Below are 16,920 nucleotides of genomic sequence, written 5' to 3' on the forward strand. Positions count from 1 at the left end.
AGAGAGATTTTATCAATTTGAGAACACTCTCCTGATACGCAGAATTTAACATCTTGGCAAAAATATCAGGAGATGATTCCTGATGACTCCTAGAAGAATGGAGAGAACTATATTCAGAATTGCTGTCACAGATGATGGAAGATGGTATCGATATTCTCAAAGATGTGGACATGCCAAAGTGGATATTCCATGTAAGGCTGGAGAACTCACCAGAGGACTATGTCCCATGGGAAGACAAAGAGGATACACCATTTACCAAAATAATAAAAAATAAGAAATGCTGAGTGGGGCACCAAAATAATTTAGAAGTTCAATGGTAGCCCTGGATTGATAATAGGTGATGCTGTTTTAGAACTGGGTTCTGTAATGCAGGGCAGTTGATAGACCCCAAAACGACAGAGGCCAGATGGTTTTGCTTATCTGTCAGAAGCCACGTAGATAATATCATATGGATAGCAGGGATGTCTGACCATGAAGAGCTATAAAAATAGCTTATCGAATTTGGCATCTCCACCATAGATTGGTGGTCAACAAGATTACTACTTAATATGTACAGTCATAAGAAAACAGAGAGGGATGATCAGAATAAGGGCAATGGCCCTAATAAAAACCCAGGCCTTTTGCCCAGTTTTTGGAACTGAGCCTGTTTTTGGACTCAAAACCAAAATTTGATCGAAAGAGAAATAGGATCTATTACTACAGCAGGATTTGGCAAACTCAAGTCTTGATGTAATCCTCATTCCGTTCTTTGGGAGTAGCTCTGATGTTCAGTGTTCTCCCTGGCCCTTGGTTATGCCCTCTGGGAGATTCTTACCAGCCCATTATCCCCCATGATGACATCTGAAGAAGGTGTGGGGATCACGTCCTAATTGAGGGGTATACCACTTCCAAAGTTCATTTCTAATCGGAACAAGTGTGGAGTCTGAAAGTTGATTTAAGGCTTTAAAACACTTTTATCTTTATCCTAAGCTCTTTTTCAGTGGCAGTACAATTTGAAAGTTTATAATAAGTTTCCATTTGTTTATAGACAAATTCATGTGCTAATAACCACACTCATGTTATTGTTATTTTAGATTTATTATTTTATTTGTTCTCGAATCTGCTGTCTTTTCTTCCTTCTCCTTATGATTCTTTTTCAAATGTAATGACGGCTATTTTGAAGTTCCTTGGAATAACATACTTCGGTAGAAAAGCCACATGTCTAAGCTTTTCTTTGTTTCCAGTTTGAATGTTAATGAGAACTTTTGTTCTAAATCCTTTATAGACCTGTATCTGGTCACTTGGTGAGGTAGATAGAAAAATGTTCCCTCCTCCCCAAAGATGCCTATGTTCCAAAACCTACCAATATGTTATGTGACATAGCAAAAGGGACTTTGAAAGTGTGATTACATTAAGGACTTGAGATGGAGAGATTGTCCTGGATTATCCAGATGGGCCCAATGAAATCAAGGGGTCCTTATAGGAGGAGGCATCAGAATCAGGGTCAGAGAAGGTTTGCCATCAGAAGCAGAAGTCAGAGTGATATGAGGACAGGAGTCAAGGGATATGGGCAGCACCTAAATGCTAGAAAATTCGGGGTCTTTTACCCCATTCTTACTTCTTAAACACTTCAGTCTGGAAATGACATATGACATTTCCATTTCCATTCAATAGGTGATACTAGTCCCATGCCATCCAGAGATCTAAGAACAGACTGAGAATTGTAGAACTGTGGCCAGAAAGAAGAGTGAATAGATTTTACTGAACATATAGAAGTTCCCATCACAGTCAGGCAAGGTCTTCTTGCGGAAGTGGTTTTCACCCTGCAATCTGAGTAGGAAACAACCAGATAAATAGGAAAGGGGCTGCTTGATTTTGAAGCACTTAATAAATGTAAATTCAATAAATGCATGGATGGAAGAGAAGACACTGGGCAGAAATGAGTGTAGCAGTTTGAGACACAGAAGATCCTCGTGGGTGAAATTAAGTGAATAAGGTAAAAAGTATTTGATGGTGAGGATTTAAAAAAGGCAGGGGCCAAATCATACCTGATTTTGTAGATGCTGTTAATTTTAAGTTAGTTTATGTGTGATGAGATTCACTGAAGGATATTAAGAGTGGGGGCGGTACCAATGGTTTGCATGATTGGAAGCTGCTTACAGTACAGTGTGAAACAATGAATGGACAGAGGTATAGTGAATACAAGACACATTTGAGATTGTCATAGTAGTTTTGGTAGGAGAAGAGGCAATGACATTTTGATTTAAAGAAACCAAAGTGAAATTTGTGATACATTTTGGAATTGGTTTCTCTCCTTGGAGTCATTCTCTCTTCCAGTTTGAAATCATATACACACACATGCACACACACACAGACACAGACACACCACAGAACTTTCTTTCTTTTCATCACTATCACTGATAAAATATTACTTAATATTTTTATTCCAAAGGAACACCTGCTGGTGGAAACATAAACGTGGAAAATGTACATTAAATTTAAACTCAGAAGGGTAAAGGGACTGCAAGGAGACTGGGCACCTATTTGAGCTGACTGAATTACAATGTGTTGAGAAGAATTCCACGCCAAATCTGAGTCACAAAGACTGCCATGACTGACCCTCTCTGTTGACTATGGGCACAGAGAAAAAGAAAGGAGAGGTGACCTATGTGCCATATATTCATGTTAATATACTAGGTATGAGGCAAAAGTCCTATTTCCACTCTGCCTCCATTTTTAGATTGGGGAAGGCGGAAAAGGCACAAAAAGAGAAAGAACATGCCAAGAGGGGCCACTCAGGCCCTTGCAGCAGATGTTCGACAACAGGGAATTATAAAGGAAACATTAGCATAAGAGGGATACAATATATGTCTCGTGATTGCAAAACCATACTGAATTCCCTGTTCGTTTAAGTCATGTTTCACATCTGGTCCATATGTGTAATTGGAAATCTCAGAATTGCGTTTTCATGAAGGAAGATAAAGATGCCAAATGCTTTACAGAGAGGATTTATTTGTTTGTGAGTAATACACATGGAAATGTGACAAAGGGAAAGCTATGCCTGGAGCTGGGATTTAGCACTGCTAAGTGAGAGAAACACTTCCTTTGTAAGGAGGTATATGAGCAATTGAAAACTTTGACTCAATTTAGCATAAATTAATAAATGAAGACTGAAACAAAGCATAGATGACATAAAGTCAATCTAGACTCTTCTAGGAACCTTTATTAAGACCACACACACACACACACACACACACATATAACATGAGAGACAGTAAAGATTGAAAATCTAAATTACTAAAAGCACATTGCTCAAATTCAGGAGACAAATGCCTCCTTAACTCAAGGCAGAACTTAATTGAATCTACATGATGCCCAAGCATCCCGATAGCCAGATAATTAGAGATAAGGCTAGAGTAACTTGATGAATGGTGGAATTTGTGACTTGTCATTTGGATATTCTGACCCAATAATGAACAAACATTTTATTGCAGATGATAGTAATTTGGCTTCAACATGTTATGTAAAAAACATCAAAAAGATTACTTTTGTATACAACAAATATATCCTTTTGCAGCCTAGCTTTCATCCTTACGATTGTCAACAGTTCTGACATTTTCCACTATGAACATTTTGTTATCTTCATTGTTTCCTTGCCTTGAACAGGCAGGTGAAGCAAAACCATACTCTTATTCACTGGCCATAGGGTGTTCCTTGTGAGGGTCCCAGAAGAGGCAGGGGCTCTTATAATGTGCTTCCCCCCCAACCAAATATCTATGGCTCTGGCCAAACTGTTTGTTTTCACAGAGCCTCAGTTTTCTTCTCTTACTCATTAAAGGCATTAGCATTAAGAACTACAACAGGAATATTTTGACTGCAAATAAGAGAAACTGAAGTAATAGAAAACTAAGCAAATACGCGTTTATTTTTCTTACATAATAAGTAGTCTGGAGATTAGCGGTCCAACACACGGCTAGTGGTTCCATGACACTCTCCTAGACTAAGATTTGTGCTCCACTACTCCTAGCTGTTTGCTTTCACGTCATGGTCGTAATGGCAGCATTAGTTCCAAACGTTGTGTGTACCCTCAAGGTGGCAACAGGAATGACAAATGGTGTTGCCTTCTGTGGAGGCTCCTTACATTAGGAATACATAACTTTAAAAAAGAAAACCTTATCAGGGACTTTGTCTCACTTGTATCTAACCAAACACACGTCCCATGATCGCCTCTAGCTGAAAAAGGGAATGTAAAAGCAAATACAGATGTGGGTACATTTTCATTCCCAACCCAGAGTTTCCTACTAGCAAGGGGAAAATGGGGAGTGACTAGTTCGGAGGTATCTGTTTGTCTTGTAGGGATTCCTGAGGCCCCTTTCAGATTCAAAACTCTGTGATGGAGAAAGTTAGGATAGATAAGCTTCCATGGAATTGCCAAGCTGCTGTTGGAGATCTTTGTCCAGTTCCTATGACTGTTTGGAGGGTTGCCTGTAACTGAGAAGAACCCTTTGGATCTTCCCATTTATGATTACAAAATCTAACTTCCACCAAAAAAAAATATATTATGTGATTAAAAGAAGTAATTTATAACGAGAAGTACCAGGATGACTTCTAAGTTTTTTGGAAAGATTATCATATTACTTCTAGGATTCATGGGCTTTGTGAGAAAATTCCTGCACAACTTTCAATTAAATTAAGAGTCATCAAGATGTTGCCTTTTTAATATGGTAGCCAGATGAATCATTTTGGTCTGATTTTACTCATTCTTTTCCTGCCTTTCTGAAAATGGATATAAATCTGGGTTTTTATTTAAACCAAATTCCCTCAGTCTTCTCTGTGTGTTGTGTGTGTGTATGTGTGTGTCTGATGGCCAAAAATAAAACTCCTTTGCCATAGAATTCTGAAAGATGAGTCCACAGAAACAAAACTTAGCTAGAGATTTGGAAGGGTTCCCATATCTTACCAGCTATTCTCTTTTGCTGAATTAATAGAATGAAAGAAGCTCACATTGATACAGAGAATGTTAGGGCATTCATCCATTCACTAAACAAATATTTATAGAACATTTACTATATGCTATATGACAGGCACTATTCTAGTCTGAGGAGGTAATAGCAATGAACAACGTGGAACAAATTCTTGCCTTCATGAAGTTCGCATTTTAGTGAAGATACAGAAGTGAAAAGTAATGTACATTTCATTCAGATAGAGCAATGGGAGAGGAAGTCATTAGGTGGGGTGGGGTGGGTGCAATTTAAGATAGGGCATTCAGCAAAGGCATTTCCTTTGAACTAAGGACCATTGTTACTTTCCTCTGTTTAATCCCATTTTCTTGACTCATTCTTCAACAAAATCCTTTATATGAGGTATCCCCCTTCAGATAATGGAGTAACTCATCATTTCCTCCATAATTCTTAGTGAATTAAGGGCAAAAAAAATTGTGTGAAATTTGATACATATTGACTTTGAGGGACACTCTTAAGGAAAAAAAATACAATTACAATTAGAAAATTAGATATAAATGCAAATACTTATTTATACTAGGAAAAAATAGAGTAACTTAAAAATTTTAAAAAGCTGACCAATTCCCAAAACATCTCAAAATCCAGAAAAGTAACAATATTTCTATTAACCAATTGATCAATTCCTTCTATAATCATTTCCTCTAAATTGTTATGGCTACATGGTTGTAATTAATTTGACATAACTCAACAACTTTGAAAAAAAATTCTATAAAGAAAATGAGAGAGATAATTTAGCCTTGCCTTTGGCGTAAGAGATTGGTTTTTTTAAATGTATATTTAGAATGCATGGGTCATATAAGCTCTCAAAAAATGTATTTTAGTTTCACTTTAAGTTATAAATTGTGCTGCACATACAAAAAATTTTATTATGAACACTAAAAGAGAAGAAGTAGAGTGGAGAGCTTTAACTTGATTAGTTAAGAATTAACTAAATCTTCTCCACACAAATTTATACACTTGATAATTTGAAGAATTTTCTACAGAATACACTTGATATCAATGCTTGATAATTTGAAGAATTTTCCACAGAATAGCTTCTGGATCAGGATATTTCCATTTCTCCTCCCATTCCTAACCCACGTCTGGTGCCTGGTGCCATGGGGCATATTAATATATGTCTATATTAACACATAACCATTACCCATATTAACATTATCTAACAGATAAACATTAGTGGTCCAACTTCTGGCCCTGCACATCTGTGTTATAATGAGCCAATCCCATTCGGGACAGCCAGCAAGAAATATATCTATAAGTGATGTTTCAAAAATCACATAATTCTATTCCACCAAACCCAACTCAGTTTCCCATTAGTGATATCTCACAAATGCTGACTCCCACTCCAATGTCCCTTGATATAAGGGGAATAGAGGTAGAGGGGAAAAGCAGTAGAGGTCTACTGATCTTATGATTTTTTCACTGAGCAGAGCCTTTCTATTGTGCTTATTTCAGACAGCAGAAAGCGATATCTCCATCTCTTTGGAGAGAGAGAGCTCTGGAAAAACTTAATAAATCTGATTTAAATTTTGTAGGGGCTCCACTTGATACATAACTGACTCACTGGCATTCCATGCCACCCTCTGGTGAAGAGATGAACATTCCATCCATATTCTCTTGCCCTGGTAATTGAATAGAAAACAACCAATATCAATAAAGCAAATTACTTTCCATTTTTTATAAATTAGAACATCTAAAGATGTTATAGATTAGAACATCTAAAGATGTTAAAAAACAGAAATTTGAAATCAACTGGCTTAAAATTATAAAGAATTTGATTGGAACATGTATCTGAAAAGTAAGGGCACAAGGTGGCACAGTTTATTTGTACCAACTCCGGTTGTCAGTGACTCTCTTGGCTTTACCCTCTTTTGTATGTGGCTTCAATTTCAGCCAATATCCTTCATGGTAGGAAAATTACAGAAGCTTCAAGTCTTACATCCCCAGATTGTCTAATCTCAGAGAAGAGAGAGCTTCTCTTAGGTCTTGTACTTATACTGTCACTGTATCCAGAGAAATATTTTGAATTAATTTTTTTAACTTAAAAAATTTTTTATTTTTGAGAGAGAGAGAGAGAGAGGACAAGCAGGGGAGGGGCAAAGAGAGAGGGAGACACAGAATCCGAAGCAGGCTCCAGGCTGTGAGCTGTCAGCCCAGAGCGTGACATGGGGCTCGCACTCACAAACCATGAGATCCTGACCTGAGCCGAAGTCAGAAGCTTAACTGACTGAGCCACCCAGGTGCCCTTGAACTAATTTTCATAGGCCTGGGACAGGCTGATTCCCCCAACAGATACTTGAGGAAAGGGGGATTACAATTCAATTCCTCAGCTGGGCCAGGCTGTTTATGTCTGAGCGTTTCCCATGTTAGCTTCACAGAAGTGACAACTGGAATCGAATCTGGAGCTGGAAACCAGCCCCTACGTTTTCATAGAGCATCCCCAGGTGACAAGCACTTTCACATATACATACAACTTCCTTGAGGCAAATTTTCTATATGCAATTAAAAAGCTGAAAACTTAGATACTCTAATCTCCCGTAACTATGTGGGTCTCTTCATGGAAGATTTAAAATGTTTTCCGGTTATATCAGTTTGAACAATGGACTAAAAGAGAATATGAAATGGCTTAAAAGAGGAAAGCGGAAGCAGGAAATTTATGGCCAAGCCTTGGTTGTATCTCTAGCTGTCTTATCTGCACAAGTCATACAGCTTACCTTCACCAGCTTAAAACAAGAAGTAAGAAACTGCACTATGAAGTCTGTAAGTTTCTAAAACTGGAGAAACACACATAACAATGTTGACTTCCTTTTTATGGGAATGTAGAGTGTGGTTGAGAAGGAAGGGAATCAGGAAATATAGGAAGGATGATGTATAAATAAGATTTTTAAATCCTTATGTACAACTTCCATTCTCCTCCTGTTTGTGAGGCCCAGGCTGGTAGGCCCCATCAGTATAGATCACCCAGCTCAGAGGTGGTTCTCAGAAAGCCTCACCCGGAGAGTTACTCCGCCTGTAGCTAAAAAATGAGAGCAAAATTGCATCCATATAGACCGCCAAGGATTAAAATACGGAGAAGGATACATCAAAATTACAAAGGTTTAGCAAGTCCTCATTTCCTGCTTTCCCTAGTCTCTGGCAACACCATTCTGTTCTTTGTTTCTATGAATTTGACTGTCTTAGATACCTCATCTATGTGGACCACAGTATTTGTCTTTCAGTGACAGTCTTTTTTTTTCACCTAGCACAATGGCCTCAAGATTCATCCATATTGTCATATTATAGGATTTCTTTCTTTCCTTTTTTAAGGCCGCATGGTATTTCACTAATATATACCACTGTGCGTATAAACAACAATTCTGTATTGTATGCTTGTACACTTAAAACTCTGTTGAGAGGGCAGATACTACATTGAGCATTCTTATAAAAATTTGTTTTAAGGAAAAAAGTAACATTGTTTTAATGAGACATCATAAGCTGGATAGATGAGGAATGGTAAAGCTGAGCAAAGCTGAGTAAAGCTGAGCTTGGTCAGCTAGGCTGAGCAAATGCAGTGGCATTTTGAATGGGCATTTCAAATCCATTTAGCACCTTGGGACATGGTATTATTTTGTAAATGAGAAAAATAGAGGTGTTAGTGTAGTCAGTGCTTAATTGGAATATTTTAATAGTTTGAATCATATTTTGTTTTTAATAGCATATCTTTCAAGAGGTGTGCAGAGGAATTTTCTACTGATTTTAATAAGGAAATTCATTTATGTTGGGTTTATAATAGGCATGCCTCCCCCCAAATACAGTAAAAAGCAATAATCATCTGTATAATTTTTAGACATTACATTAGAGAAAAACATTTGTTGAGTGATATGCACCGAGTTTAATCTTTGCTAATATTTTTGCTTATGGTAGGAATACAATAGGAAAAGATAGATGTATTTTTAAAAATTTTAACAGAGGCTTTTGCCTGCACACATTAAGCCATTTTAAAAGTGTGAAACCTGGGCTGCCTGGGTGGCTCAGTCAGTTGAGCGTCTCTTGATTTAGGCTCAAGTCAAGACTCCAGGGTCTTGGGATCAAGCCCTAAGTTGGGTCCCATACTGAGCACAGAGCCTGCTTAAGATTCTTTCTCTCTCTCCCTCTGCCCCTCTCCCTTACTTACATACACACTCTCTCTAAGATAAACTTAAAAAATAAATAAAATTACTCCTACTTAAAAAAAAAGGTAAAAGTGTGAAATCTAATCAATCACTAAATATTTTGCAATCTTCCTAAAAATTACATGTTTTGCTGAATTAGGCACATTTCCCCCCAAATTTCAGTTTTTAAAATTAATTTTTAAATATTTATTTATTTATTTATTTATTGTTTATTTATTTATTAATATATGAAATTTATTGTCAAATTGGTTTCCATACAACACCCAGTGCTCATCCCAAAAGATGCCCTCTTCAATGAATTTTTAAATTTTTAAATGGAGCCTTCGGAATCATACATCAAGAGAGAAACATCACATTTTGCTCAACTTGTACTATTAGTTCATGGAGTGAACATTTTAGATTTAGATATTTGGTTTCTACTTGTCTGGTTGGTAGGGAACTCATTCATTAGCTCCTTTCATGTTTTTTATCAGTTACCTGAACAGCTGAAAAATATGAGAATGGCAGATTTTCTTCTAATTGTAAGAGACTAGAATTCAATGAGATAATTCACATATGATAGCTTGGGGTTATGTGTGTTTAAATCGGTAGTTGTGGAGGATGGAAAGTTAAGTCCAGGTGGGTGAACCTCCAGGCTACTGGAGGCAAGAGGCAGTGGTAGGGAGGCTGACCTGGCAAAGTAGTGTATCTGACACATAGGGAGGAGATGATCTCTTGTTTGAAAAATTACTTATAGTAGTTAAATATTTTATATTCAGTAAATGAGTAACAGGTATTATTTTCATAATGAAGATTAAGGGAAAAATTTAACAAAAATGTTTGAGAATTACTAAATAGTCTGTTAAAACCACTCTAGGTTAATAGGCTCAAAAATCAAATATTATTAACAAATTTCTGGTAGCTTTTCCTCGATATCACCATAAAGACATTCCTCTGTCACTTGCCTCGGCATGGAGGGTTTATTTCTTTATTCTACATCTCTCTCCCACCATATTAGCAAGTTGCACTGGATGAAAATTGTGTTGGGCAAGAGAGTCATTAATCTCCTAGGGAGAACAAGTGCCCACCCACAGCAGAGTGGAAAAAAGTCAAATTGTGGAGTTAGAAAACTCTGGGTCAATATCACAAATCCACAATCACAATTTTATTGTGCTATCTTGGGTGAGTTACTGTCTACAAATTTTTAATTCAATATTAAAATAAGTTTGATAACCAAATCAAAGGTAATTTTTTGAGGCTCCATGAGAAAACTACTTGAAAAGAGGTATATGGAAGATCTATTTTCTTTGAAGCTTAAAAACGCATAATTATATTATCAGTAATAACAACAGCAATAGTATTATTACATTAATAGAATAGCAATAAGAAGAGTAGTAATGATAATTCTTGTTCTCCATGGTTAAAGTCACCCTTGACAATGACTGTTTGGGAATGGAAAAAATCATAAGAATAAACCAGTTAATCATGAAACTATGAAGCAAATATGCAGTTTATTCTTGAGGTAGCCTTCAAGCAGCAAAGTAATCCATATTCTGGTACTCTGAAGTGAAATGTTAAATATCCTCTTCAAGAATATAATCCATTTCATTAATGTAAACAGAACCAGGGAGGATTACAGTTTTTTCCTAAATCTTATTTTCTTTATTATCAAATACTTGTTTTTGTTTGTTTTGGGGGAGAGATGCGTATGTATGTGTAAGACACAAACTCAGGGCCGGTCTTTCCTTCAAGACAGAAAAAAAAAAAAAAAAAAAAAAAAAGAATGCTGGAAGGCTCCAGGAACCAGACTGTTATGCCTCACACATATTTAAGATCAAATTGCCCACTCTTTGAGATGTGTAATGGTGGCTCCTCCGATCGACTGTAAGATCCACAAGTACAAAGAACATGTTTGTTCTTATTTAAAAAAAATTTTTTTTAACGTTTATTTATTTTTGAGACAGAGAGAGACAGAGCACGAACGGGGGAGGGGCAGAGAGAGAGGGAGACACAGAATCGGAAGCAGGCCCCAGGCTCTGAGCCATCAGCCCAGAGCCCGACGTGGGGCTCGAACTCACGGACCGTGAGATCGTGACCTGAGCTGAAGTCGGACGCTCAACCGACTGAGCCACCCAGGCACCCCAAGATCATGTTTGTTCTTGTTTCATTTTGTTGTTATTGTTTATAATCTCAGAATACCTGCTATTTGGCACAATGGCTGGTACTGGAAATTATATCTGTTGAATAAATAGATGACATAATTTCAAATGAGTGAATATCCACCGGTGAATATACCTTGAGTAAATTGATGTTGCCTTCTACATTCAGACCTGGGGCAAAACTGAGCTGCTCCTGAGCTTGTGGAAGAAAGTTCTCTCATTTGGGGCTAAGAAGAAGTTGAATCTGGACCCCAACTAATAGAAATGAAAAGTGGCTTTATTACTGGGAATTAGTTTGTCTTTAGCTCACAGAACCAGCAGGGGTTGGGACGGGCCTATGAGGGTGGATTTGGTCTTTATTTCTTAAGAATATTTGTTTGTAATAGCAAAGTGTTCAACTATGAATTATTCATCTGCTTTATATATGTGTATGAAAGTAGATAACTATATAGTTATATACAGTATATCTACACATAGAGTTATAGAATTATCTATGCTTCAAGCAATAATCTTAAGATTTAAAAAAATACAATAGCCTTGAATTAGTAGCAATTAACTGAAGGTATCAGTTTTTAGGTGCTTTTCGGAGAGTCAGCTCAAAGGAGAATGACCAATTGGAGAGACGAGTGAAATACAGGAAGAAATTACAGAGTGTAAACGTAGTTTTGAGGGGAAATATCAGAAGCTGCTCCGGGAGAGGAGCCTGGAAGAATAGAGGTTTGTATTTACTAAAGTTTAAGTATGTGTGAGAGGAAAATGTCACCTTGTTTCTAAATACAGGCTGGTGAGATCTGAGGATGCATCCATGACATACGTGGTGTTCCTAGAAAGACAGTGCCTGGCATGTAGCAGATCCTTCTATGGTGGTCATCATTGCCACTATTACTTTGTTTGTAATTATTAGTCTGATTGGTGTTATTATTTTTATGACTATTACTCTGATTCACCTTGTGTCTGGCCAGATAATACGTATAAAAGCACTTATTCAATATCCTGCACTTTTGTTGTTGTGATAGATGCTAAAGTTTGATAACACCTACAGTAAAACACGTAAATTCAGCCTTCCAGATAAGATACGTTCAGAAAAGATGTCATCAGCAAGGAAATAAAACAAATAATAAAAGAGAAGTTTATTTACTACTACATGCTAGGGAAGCTCATTCTGTTTCACCTAGTGCTCTTAAGTCATGACAAGTTCTGGAAAGATGCAGTCATGGGCTCCCAGAGAGAAGTCATCTTGTCTCCAGTTGAGGCTAAGACAAAAATCAGAAGATTTATCATAGTAGTTTTGCAGCCCACAGAACCTAAGGTTGAATGGACACTTATAGAGTGAGAAATGAGAGGCAGGATATGGATTTCAGGTCTTACTGTTTTGCCAAAGAAAACAAATGTCACTTCACTTCTTCTTCTTCTTCTGTGTGTGTGTGTGTGTGTGTGTGTGTGTGTGTGTGTGTCTGTCTGTCTGTCTGTGTTTTAACAGAGATATAAACAATTGTAAGGAAGCTGTTATTGCTGCGAAGGGATCCAGATAGTGAAAATTCATGGAAAAATGAGGCATCTTTTTCAAGGTCCATAAATTTCCAATTCCTTCCCCAAGAGTTGAGAACAAGTGTGGTTCTTCAATGTGCAGGGTGTCCTAATTAGGAAATGAGCTAACAATTTCCTTTTGAGTAGCCCTCTGTGTTGCTGACTATCTGAAGCAGAAATGTTCAGAGAGGCCAAATCTGTGTTCATATGCAATGTGGAATGACAACACAGGAGACAATATTTTGGCCAATAAATTCAGGCCAAACCATTTTTTGGATGAATTATGCAAAGAGAATATAAATCTTCTGTTTTCCTTATATGTCGAGCCAGCATTCCTTGAAGAGAAGTATTTTATATCTTTCTTTTAAATCATAAACTTGTCAATGGAAAGGAGGAAGGGACTCTAGAGATATAAAGCTTAATATCTTTTCTCTCAGAAGATGTAATTAAAGGCTTATTAAGTGGTTTTTCCAAAGTCTTGTTTATGCTTATTACCATCCTAGTATAAAAGGGAAAGATGAATTGACTTTCATAAGGAATGTTTTAGGAACAGCAAAACCCAAAACTGTAAGCTTTAGTTCATGTTTCCAAATGGAAAATGTATTCTTCTCTGGTTACTGAACAGGTGCTCACCATAAATGCTTACTACAAGCTAAAGAAATTACTTATATGGAACTGGAAATGGAAAAAGTGAGCTTAAGTATAAACTTTCAACTCTGAAGTAATTAAGTGGTGGGAAAAATTTTAAAGGTAATCAAATTAGAAATTTGTATAAGCAATCTGGAGAATAGTGAGCTTTGAAATGGGAAGGGTTTACTTAAGTAGTTAGTATGTGGAAAGTACACAATTTATAAAGAGGTTAATGCAAATATCAAAAAAGGAAAAATGTGGCTTACCATAGGGTAAAGAGAAAACTGAGAGTATATTATTAATTTATTTATTCACTCACCAAATATATCTTGGCACGCATCAGTACTTAAGACTGCCCGAGGTTCTAGAAAAAAAAAATAGTGTGCCAAAATGAAGGAAAATGACATTTAGAATTAACATCTGGGGGAAAATAAGCTTTCATAGACTTCCACATCTACCCAGGACCCCGACTGTGAAAACAAAATCTGATGAACACAAGAAGATGTGTTGTATAAAGGCTGTCTGCCCTTCTCTTTTAAATTGGTGAACTTCAGGATATATTTTATTTGCAGTTTTTAGGGTTTTGTGATTCTAAGGATCTCAGAAGAATGGATAAATCAAAGCTAAAATCTAGACCAGATGCAAAGGACAAGTGCTGTTTTCTCTTGGCCTAATGTATTGAAAGCATGCTATCGGGGATCTTTGACCTATTTCTGTCAATTCAGAGAACACAACTATCATAGAGGAAAACCCTCTATTATGTATCCTTCATAGCTACCCGAATATACTCCACATTACCTTATGGTTACAGGATTCTTGATCTTCTTCTACCGTTGTGTTGATTTTATTGTTACCAGATGTTTGGCCCTGTGCCTCGGGTTACCCAGGTTCACTGGCCCAACAAACAAAACAAAATTGGAATCATATTGAGTACATACATTTGGTGAAATAATGATATGTAAGAGAAATGAGAAGGATAGTGCCAAAGGGAGAAAAATTGAAGTGCTGCCTTATGAGGGCAGAAACACAAATGCCAAGAACATTTAAGAACCAAACTCAGCATTCTAAAGAAAGCTTTAATGTGTGAGCAAATTCCAGTGGCTACCAGGACAAACTATACTTTTTACGTGATTGGCAAAGCTTTGTTTTAAGGCACTGGGAGAAGAACGGACTGCGTAAGCGATGAAATGCGCATTCCCTTCACGTCCAAATACCCATCGCAGTGATATTTGTCCCAGCGCGTCTGCATGAAATTAGATTTTTAATACATTTTTATATTTATGTTAGATTGATCTTGGCAGATGGTTTTTAGTAAGTCACAACATTCAGTAAATCATACCAAACAACTTACCTTGCAGCATAGAGTTCACTGTTGCTCAAATAAACGATAGCTGTGTGTTTGGTTACTCAAGAGAAGGATTTTCAGACTGTCCGTGCCAGCCCTACTGACTGCTCTTCATCTGGCCTCTTGAATTCCTACCTCCTGAAAGATGACAGGTAGGAGCCATCAATGACATATGTGGGGTCATGGAAAAGAATGTGCCACTTGGAGCCAGAATACTACAGGTAGACTAATAGCTCTGCCATTTCCAAGCCACAGGACTTTAGCCATAGGACTTCCAAGGCATAGGACCAATACCTCCTTAAGTTTCAGTTCTAGTATTTTTATCTATGAAAAGGGGATTGTAATATACTCCTTATCTAACAAGGTAGGTGTGATGACCGAGTGAGAACATGTGTGGAGAAAACTTTGTAAATGAGGAAAGAGCTCACTACTGCAAACTGTTTGCAATGTGCAAAAATAACTTTTAAATTTGAAACTTGAAATCAAGTACCTCTGACAGTGTACTATTAATATTTCAATAAGTGTTTCAGAGACATTTAAACACATCCTGCCACTTGCTTCAATTTATTTTTGATTCCATTTGATTTGAGAGAAACTTGACTACTTGTTGTTATAATGCCCATTGAATTAAATATTCAGAAAATACCAGGGGCTAAGGACAAGTGTGAAGCTGCTCCATGTTTCCACTGAGATGAAATTCTGGGAGATAACAATTTATAACAACAGCCAGAATTATGGCCTTGGACTTCCCAATTACAGAGACAATCTTCTAGAACACAGCAAGGTGTTTAATCATTTGTGTGCATGTGTGTGTGTGTGTGTGTGTGTGTGTGTGTGTGCACTTGCACTTGTGCGTGTAGCAAAAAACACATTATCTTAAATATACCATTTTAACTATTCTCAAGTATACAATTCAGTAGTGTTAAGTGTTGTCACATTGTCATGCAGATCTCTATAACTTTTTCCTCTTGCAAAACTGAAACTGTATGTTTATGAAACACTGATTTTCCTTTTCCTCTCCCCACAGTCCTGTTTCTATGCTTCTGATTACTTTCGATACTTAATATGTGTGGAATCATATAGTATTTGCCCTCTCGTAGCTAGCTTATTTTGTTTAGCATAATGTCCTCAAGGTCCATCCATATGTAACATGGAACAGTATTTCCTTCTATTTTAAAGCTACATAATATACCGTTGAATGTATATTCCACATTTTCTTTATCCATCCGCCAATGAACATTTGGTTTGTTTCAATCTCTTGGCTATTGGAATAATGTAGCAGTGAACGTGGGTTGTGCAAATACCATTTTGAGATCCTGCTTTTAGTTCATTTGTTGCATCGTCTACTAATTCTATTTTTAAAGTTTTCAGGAACCTCCATGATGCTTTTCATAAAGGCTACACCATTTCTTATTCTCACCAATAGTGCACAAGGGTTCCAATTTCTCCACATCCTTGCCAACACATGTTATTTTCTGTTCTTTTGATAGTGGCCCTCCTAATGGATGTAAGGTAATATCTCATTTTGGTTTTGACTTGCATTACTCTTATGATTAGTAATGTTGAGCATCTATTCACATGCTTGTTATCATTTGTATATCTTCTTTGGAGAATTGTCTATTTAAGCCCTTTGCCCATTTTTTAGATTGAGTTATTTAGTTTTTGTTTTTGTGGAGTTTTTGTCTGTTTGGGGTTTTTTGGGGTTTTGTTTTTGTTTTTTGCTTTTGTTTTGTTTTGTTTTTGCTATTGAGTTGTATATGTTCCTTGTATATTTTGCGATATTAATCTGTTATCAAATATAAGATTTGCAAATATTTTCTCCCATTCCATAGGTTTATAGGTTAGCTTTTCACTCTATTGATTGTTTCTTTTTAACAAAATTTTTTTAACGTTTATTTGTTTTTGAGAGACAGAGACAGAGCACGAGTAAGGGAGGGGCAGAAAGAGAGGGAGACACAGAATCTGAAGCAGGTTCTAGGCTCTGAGCTGTCGGCAGAGAGCCCAACGCAGGGCTCGAACTCACAAACTGAGAGATCATGACCTGAGCTGAAGTCGGACACCTAACCAACTGAGTCATTCAGGTGCCCTCAATTGTTTCTTTTGATGTACAGATGTTTCTAAGTTTGATATTG

The 16,920-nt window shown here is 36.9% G+C and overlaps 1 long non-coding RNA gene across 1 annotated transcript; it reads right to left on the reverse strand.

The window, feature by feature from the left end:
- Positions 1-6,552: 6,552 nt before the first annotated feature.
- On the reverse strand, positions 6,553-14,327 carry LOC122234953. Its single transcript, XR_006212958.1, has 3 exons — positions 14,242-14,327; positions 13,763-13,807; positions 6,553-6,619 (listed from the first exon to the last, which is right to left on the reverse strand). It is a non-coding gene; the product is annotated as an uncharacterized LOC122234953 (long non-coding RNA).
- Between the last annotated feature and the right edge of the window lie 2,593 nt (positions 14,328-16,920).

The sequence above is a fragment of the Panthera tigris genome, chromosome F2, assembly GCF_018350195.1.
Source record: "Panthera tigris isolate Pti1 chromosome F2, P.tigris_Pti1_mat1.1, whole genome shotgun sequence".
NCBI classification, from domain to species: Eukaryota; Metazoa; Chordata; class Mammalia; order Carnivora; family Felidae; genus Panthera; species Panthera tigris.